At 44.1% G+C, this 7,454-nt stretch overlaps 1 protein-coding gene across 5 annotated transcripts in view; it reads left to right on the top strand.

The window, feature by feature from the left end:
* The first annotated feature begins 2,242 nt into the window (after positions 1-2,242).
* The window catches only part of CHL1 (cell adhesion molecule L1 like), a 200,602-nt gene continuing 195,390 nt past the window's right edge, over positions 2,243-7,454 (top strand). For 3 of the 5 annotated variants that reach the window (XM_075004833.1, XM_075004829.1, XM_075004834.1), the window contains exon 1: positions 2,243-2,331. The gene's annotated coding sequence lies outside the window, so the exon portion shown is untranslated. Of the gene's footprint in view, positions 2,332-2,676; positions 2,764-7,454 lie in introns of those variants that run through there. The other 2 variants (XM_075004832.1, XM_075004830.1) reach the window with 2 other exon arrangements.

Here is a 7,454-nt window from a genome sequence, read left to right as displayed (position 1 = left end):
CAATCCGCTCCCTCCTTATGCTGTGAGGAAATGACTGGTAATGGGTATAGTTTACTACTTAATTCCTTGGTTCATACCCATACATGCATTCCTTTTTCAGTGCTCTAATGCTAATAGGAGATTGTCTTACTAATATTGCCATTGATCTATTCACAATAGTTTGCAAAGATTTTGTGTGCATAAAAGTGAGAAGGCTTAAGGCATGTGTACTTAGCAGCTTTGGAGAGTGGAGCCATATAAAAAACATTTTTTCCCCACTGTGTTAGGACTGAATATACCCACAACCTTCAAACAGACTCAGAACTTAGCTGTGAAGACCAACAACTGTGTCCAGTTTAATCAACGGGAAGACTTCTGTTTTCCTTTGCTGAACTTTGGACAAGGCCCTAATTGTATGTAAATACAGAAATTCAATACTGTGACTTTTACAAGCAACAAAACTTAACTTCTTTGTATGTAGCTTTAAATGTGTGATACCACTATGCATATGGCTGTGATTATAAGACTGCTGAAATTTACAAGTTGGCTGGGTTACAGTTATTGAGAAAATCCTGTTTCTATTTTGGTTGATTTTATGTGATTGAAATGTAAACCATAACACTGACTAAGTATCGATTTTTACAGTCTTTTTCCTGATGCAGAATATATTACATTATAGTTCCATCTTCCTTATTAGCTTGCAGAATTTCTCTCCTACTACATCGTTTACTTTATAATGCCTTTCCTAAGCCTATGTGTCATTGTGTTCACTTCCTGACCCAAAATAATCTCACCTAAACAATTCTGCTGGAGGCAAAGAACAGTGGTATATCAACAGTTTCTAATTATTACTGTTTGAAAAATCTGTAACCCCAGAATAATAATCCTCATGAGTCCTTGCCATCCACTCACTATGCTTTTATGGGTTCAATGTGTTGTTTATGATTATTTTTGTTCACTGCATCAGACAAAGCTTGGGTTCCCTGTAAACTGAGCATTTAGGTGTCTGCCCAGGAGAAATTCAGGTGCCACCCAGCTGACTAGCAGAAAGCCTAACGCTACTTACAGTGGCAGCATGTTTTTCTGTTGGTGGTGCGCATCTGCACATAACAAAATGTATTTTGCCCATGGATGGAAAACAATAGCAGGAACACTGTGTAGGGGTGAGGACAATGGGAAGGTCACATTTCTAAGAGAGCAGTGAAGTAGGAAACTGTATGAGAAGTCAAAGTGCTCACAAAATCCTTCATCCCTCTTTCCTGTGTTAAAAAACACGCTGCCACAGCAGTGATGGTGTCCCCTCAGCAGCCTGCCTTAACGGAGGAAAATTCTGTTACTCTATGGGTTAAAAATATTCAAGGAAAATATACAGAGGTAAAAGCCAAACTTTCCAGTTCTTCAATATGTTCCAGGGATTCTAAATGCTCACTCATGCAAAAGGAGTTAATTTGACTAGGTGGGGAAAAGAAAGGTAAGGGGAAGGAGGGAGTTGGAGAAAAATGATTGTGTAAGGAATTTCAAATGATGTGGGATTAATTAACTTTCAGGATGCTCTAATTTACCTAATCTGCTATGGTTATAATTTGTTTACAGCACCTGCCTTGTGTGAGTGGGGGGGATATGAAATTTTGTCTCTAGTGAAAAGGGAGAGGCCTGATTTAGATGCAAGAAGAAGAGTCTGGTGTTTTATTCAGGCGCATTGATTTAATCAATATAGGTAGTGAGCTCTCCCTCCACCTCTCTTGGCACTTCAGGCTATTGTTTGAAGTGTCTTGCCTGTAGAGTGCCCCCCCTCTTCCATTCAACCCTTATTTTCCTGTTCTTTATGCTGTCCCTTTCCTTTCCTTTGGGTTATAGTGAAATTGCGTTTTCCAGCTGTGCCACCCCCGGTACAGTGATGGACGGGGAGGACCCACTTGCGGCCAAGGCTATGCCATTTGGTTTCATGTGCTCTTAGGGCTCAGTGAGGGCACCACATCTCAACAAAGTCATTAACATAGGCCCTCACTCTCCCTTGTAGCTTTCAGCGCTTGCATCTGGCACCTCCCCACCCCCAGCCTCTGTTGTGCCCTCCTTGCCCCCCTCCCGGGGCCAGTGCGACAAGCACCCCACGGGGGCGTTTCCACGAGCAGCGCCCCCTCCCTCCAACCTGTCCCAGCGCCCGGGCGGAGAGGCAGGCAGCTGCCCAGCCCCCGGGGAGAAGGGAGGTGAACATGCTGGGACGGCACCCAGCTAGCAGCGGGGGGAGGAGGCGGGCGCTTAGCCGAGGCAGGCGGCGGAGAGCGGGACAGGACGCCACCGGGCCAGCCAGAGGGAGCCCTGGGCGCTGCCGCGCTGGAGAGGCACCGCCAGGTGAGCGCGCCCCACCTGCTCCCCACCTCGCCGCTCAGCCGGGCTGCCCCAGTGCGAGAGGGGGCAGCAGCCCCCAGCTGCTGGCGGTGGGCGTGGGCTGGGGGGTTGCAAGCTGCCCCAGCCTGGCCAGCTCGGGCGGGTGGGGCAGCGCTGCCTGCTCGGCCGCCCCCCAGCGCAGCGGCGGCGCGTGCGGAGGCTGGGGAGGGGGGGAGCTGCAGGTTGGGGGGCCGGTTGCCATGGCGCCCGGGAAGCTCCGCCGGAGGAGATCTTAATGCCAGTCACGGAGGGAGCCGGCTTCCTTTCGGAGCTCTCCTCCGCCGGCTGCGGGCAGGCGAGCGGGCTCCCCGGCCAGCTCCGGGCTCGTCCCAGCAAGGCGCGCCAGCCCCAGCCCCAGCCGCGCCCGCAGCTGGCACCGCAAGCCCGGGCTGCAAGGTAGTGCGGGGGCGGGGTGTGGCTGGCGGGGGCAGACGCTGGAAGTGGGGGATGTGGGGCGGGCTCTGTCTCGCCGCCAAGGCGCCCTGCCCTGCCCTGGGGGAGCCTGCGCTGCACGGCTGGGGGAAGCTGAGGCAGAGGCAGGGGGGTGAAAGCGCCGGAGAGCAGCGGATGGCACCGAGCCTCTGGGTCCCGCCGGCGATCCCTGCCGCAGAGTGAACGCCCAGCCGCGGCGTGGCTTTGCTCCGCTTTGACAGGGATGTGCCTCCTCGCTGGCTGCAGCCCGCCGAGGCTTTGTGCAGCCTTGGGGAGTACCGAGGGGCCGCGGAGCGGCACGGCTGCGCTCGGGGATCTCGGTGCGCTTTGCAGCGGCTCCGGGAGAGAGGCGCCTCGCCTCACGCGTGTTTTGGGGTGTAGGACTCCACCTAGATGCTTCCTCACGCAGCTCCAAGGCAGAGGCATTTTGAGATGGTCTGTCCATAGCTCCGGCAGGTTCTCCCGTAAGGGCGAGGCGTGGTGCACTGTGCAGAACGGTGCCCGGCTGAAGTTTGAGCTGCAGTGCTCTAGAAAACACCAGGGGAAACTTTCAGCAGAATAGCAGGTGGAGAAGAGGAGAGAGATCCGTTTTGCGTCTGCCTAGCCAAGCTCCCAAAGACTAATAGCTTGAGCTTTAGGATTGGTGCTTTGGAATTTCTCGCTGCTTTGTAAAAATTGAAGTTTGCAAACCTCAGTTTCTGTTCCCTTAGGTTGAATAGTAACAGAGATACCCGGGTTAGTCTATATTCTATCAAAACAAAAAAGCAGTCCAGTAGCACTTTAAAGAGTAACAAAATTATTTATTAGATGGTGAACTTAGAAGTGGGTCTATCCCACGAAAGCTCACCACCTAATAAATTATTTTGATAGTCTTTAAATTGCAACTGGACTGCTTTTTTTCTTTCCTTAGGGGATGTATATTTTCACTTTTTTGCGGGGGATGGGGGTCATTTTTTCAGTAGTCATCTATTTTCCTTACAAATATTTAACAGCTCTCATTAGAGTTGTGTAATTCATCCTTTCCATGAAATGTAGATGAATTCTCCAAAAATAGAGAGAAATGCGAGAACTTCCGGGTATTAGTGATGTGCAAGAGTTTATTAACTTGGATTGTACAACATTAACCAAGAGGTACCTCTATTTATAATTTTGCTAACCACAAAGTCTTTGTCGACTAAGTAGTTCCACTTACATTTTCTGATTTGCCTAGAAGCCTGCTGAAAGGATGCACTGTAGTAGAATAAATCAACAAATAGCCCACACAAGCCTTTGCACCAGGAAACAGAAGTTGCCTTTTCACATGCAGTTCCTAAAATTTGGTTCAAGTTTTTGACATGCCTTGTTTTAGAGAGGTGGACAGAAAAGTTGTAAAATCATGTTTGAAAATGCACCATGGTTCTTTATAAGCATATATTTTCATTACTAGTAATTCTGATACATGTCCTTGAGAAACTTCAAATGTGGTTTGAGTAGTCTCCTTTTGTGTGACTTGAGTGATATTTTATCTGATAACACTTTCTACAATGTAATTTAATGAAATGTTTTTGGAAGAACTTCATAAGAACTACTGAGCACTTTTGAACAAATATTGTGAATTCACCTCTGGTATTAGTTAGAGTGAAAGGTAGTGCCTCTTACATTAAAAAAATAGTCTATATTGTTTAATGGAATTGAAAAGGCTTGTGCATCCAGCTTTTGCATTACATACACAAGCGGGGTCCTTTGCTTGTCAATGGCAGTTTTGCCTGAGTAAGTTGACTACGAGAGCACGTCTTATAACGTGAACAAGACATGAGACAAAATAAGCTATGCAAATGAGAAAATAACCACAGATTTTGCATGAAAATTTTGAGAAATATCCATGAACAAAATTGTAAGCCAATTGTTCTTTTGGAAGTTTTACCATAAATACAAGTACAGCTTTTACATTAAAATGCTATACTGTATTATTGGCTTCAGTTAAACAATCAAAGTATGAGAAATTGAATTCTGAACCAGAGGCTAAAACAGGACAGTAAGGATACTGTATTTTCAATTATGTGCATTTTGATTACAGTTTTATCCTTAACTCAGTGACTCTGTTTATAGAGAATGTAATTATTATGGGCTTTTACTGTGGGCCACATTTGTAATTAAACAATGAATGAAGACATAATAGTTATTCCAGAAAGCCCAGAGATAAGCATTCCTTTTAAATGAAATATTATGTTATTCACAGCATTTTATGTCTACCTAGTGTGGTTGGACTGCAGCCATTTTGTTTGTCATTAAAAATCTAATTTATCACATATCACTGGAAAAAGAAACCAACAAAAGCTAGCTCTACCTTACTATAGTGATTTTTGTGTACAATTGCATGATAAAGAGGCGTCCTTCTTCATTTTCCCAGTGGGAGAAGACAGTGACTACTTTAAGCAGCACTAATTACTCCATTTTCTCTTGCATGTGTTACAATGGAGTAGTTAGTTAATTAAAGCTTTGCCCATTAGGATTATGTTAAAAATAATGAATTAACATATTACATTTCATCAAAGGAACATCTAAGTTTATCTTCTAAGATTGAAAGTGTTGTTGTGTTTCAGGAAATCTCTGTGGCTTTCCCAAGGAACAAATTTGTTGGAATTCCTTGGCATGGTGCTTCACAGCCTGATGAATGACTTGAATTGATCACAAACAAGTGACACTGGAACTATTGGTTGCTTAGCAACCCAACATGATTCCACAATTTTCTTCTGGTATTTTTCCAGTAAACTGGCAAATTCCGTTTCAGTTAAAGAACATGTTTTGCCAGTTCAAAAGCCTCACCATAACTAACTCACGTTAAGTTACTCAAAATGATATGCCTTACCCTAGTACTGAAGCAGGGTAGCAGAATGTGGATGAAAAAAGGGGAAGGGACAGAATCATTATTACCTTTGTTAGTTGGAAATTCAGAATTTGACATTCTTGGTATTTCATAATAAGTTGCAATTAAATTTTTGTCCTTTCACAGTCAGACATCTGTTGAAAGGAAACTATCAGTGGGAAGCATAATCCCAACAAAGAAACTCGTCCACTGAATGCTTTCTGTCATGCTGTCTTGAAATGTGAGGTCCTGCCAGGTCATGTTGGGTTACATCATACTTCATTATGAGTAAAATGGAACATAACATGAAACATGCAGTTTGACGATTATCTGAATTGTATAGGGGCAATTTGGCACATCCCATAGTTCATATGACTGGAGTCCTTTGCTGTGCAACTGGAGACCTTAAATTTTGTTGTTGTTTTTTTTCAAGACACATTTTGTGTATTACTTTTTCCAAAGCAAATAATAGATTTATGGCTAAGCAAAGTGAAAGAAAAATAAACCGTCTGTTATTGCAGGTGACAAAGATAGATAAATTTTGAAAATAGGTTATCATACAGTTAACTACATAATTGCCTTTCTCTCAATGACACTATAATGTAGTTCTCAGTATTGTTGAAAATCAGGGCTGATGTTTTTTAACAGTATCTCTAAGATAATATCCTATTATTTTTGCTTGGGTATTCAAAGCTCCTATAATTACACTTGGAGTTGAAAACTGGACGCCTGCCATCCCTAGGTAGAATGCTGGAAAATTGCTGTTCAGATTCAGGCTAAAATCAAAGCCTGTGGAGAAAGCTCTCCACATGTGGCCTCTGGTTGGAATCATGGAGCTTAGTGACTTGGGATAGTAGTGTTCATGCCTCCATGAATGTGTCCATTGATCTCAATGTGACTTGCACATCCCCATCATTTTTATAGTTATGTCACTGTTATCACTGTGGGTTCTGAGCGCTCCTGGTGATCATTCTTGTTCTTAGTAAAAATAATCCATGTGTACTGGGTTGAGAGACCAGAATGATGATGGCTACAATAATGTTACTTTTGTTTAGCTTGAAAGCTTTTAGGGCTAGAGGTTGTCTTTTGTTCTGGCACCGAGCACAGTGACATCCTTGTACGTGACTGAGGCTCAGAGATGCTTTTCAGGGTATAAATAATAAAATTAATGTCTACTTGTTTGGGGACCACTTCCATGGCATGCCAGCCTTTGACCCCAGAGTGTGTGAGAGTTAATAAAACCACTCTTGTGGGATTGCATTATGAAGTGTACATGTGGTCATGTTTGCAAACAGCCTAAGTGTATGTATTGTCAGAAACTTTGGATTGGATCCAGGCATCCTGCTGTTAGCTCTCTTGTCAAGGTTAGTGGGAGTTTCAAGGGTAGATTGATAGATCTGAACTCCTCAAAATAAAACTGCTGTTAAAATAATCATAAAAAAGTGGCTGTAACATCTTAAGCCCAAAACCAATGAACAATCACAAGGCTTTGAATCATGGTTGTCTTATGTGTATATTTTAGCTCATCAAGATTCTTTGTCTTATTGTTAGGGGTGAAAATCCCATCAGAACATGGTAGTCCTATCTGCAAAGCATTCTTTGTTTATGTAGGGAGCTATTGTCTGTTCCTTTGTATCTGTTGTCTCTCCATTCCCGGGTAGCTTCCCACAGGTAGACTTGAACCTGGAACTTGTGGAGCTAAGTGAAGGTGCCTTTACAGTCTGAGCTAAAAGCTACTTAGCTTAGGCTGTAGAGGGCACATTTTGTTGCTGTGCAGTGGTCTAGGTGCCACTACATGGGGCAGTGAGCC

Source organism: Carettochelys insculpta, chromosome 11 (assembly GCF_033958435.1).
Source record: "Carettochelys insculpta isolate YL-2023 chromosome 11, ASM3395843v1, whole genome shotgun sequence".
Classification (NCBI taxonomy): domain Eukaryota; kingdom Metazoa; phylum Chordata; order Testudines; family Carettochelyidae; genus Carettochelys; species Carettochelys insculpta.
Note: the sequence above shows the minus strand (reverse complement) of the source record. Positions and strands in the feature narration are given on the sequence as shown.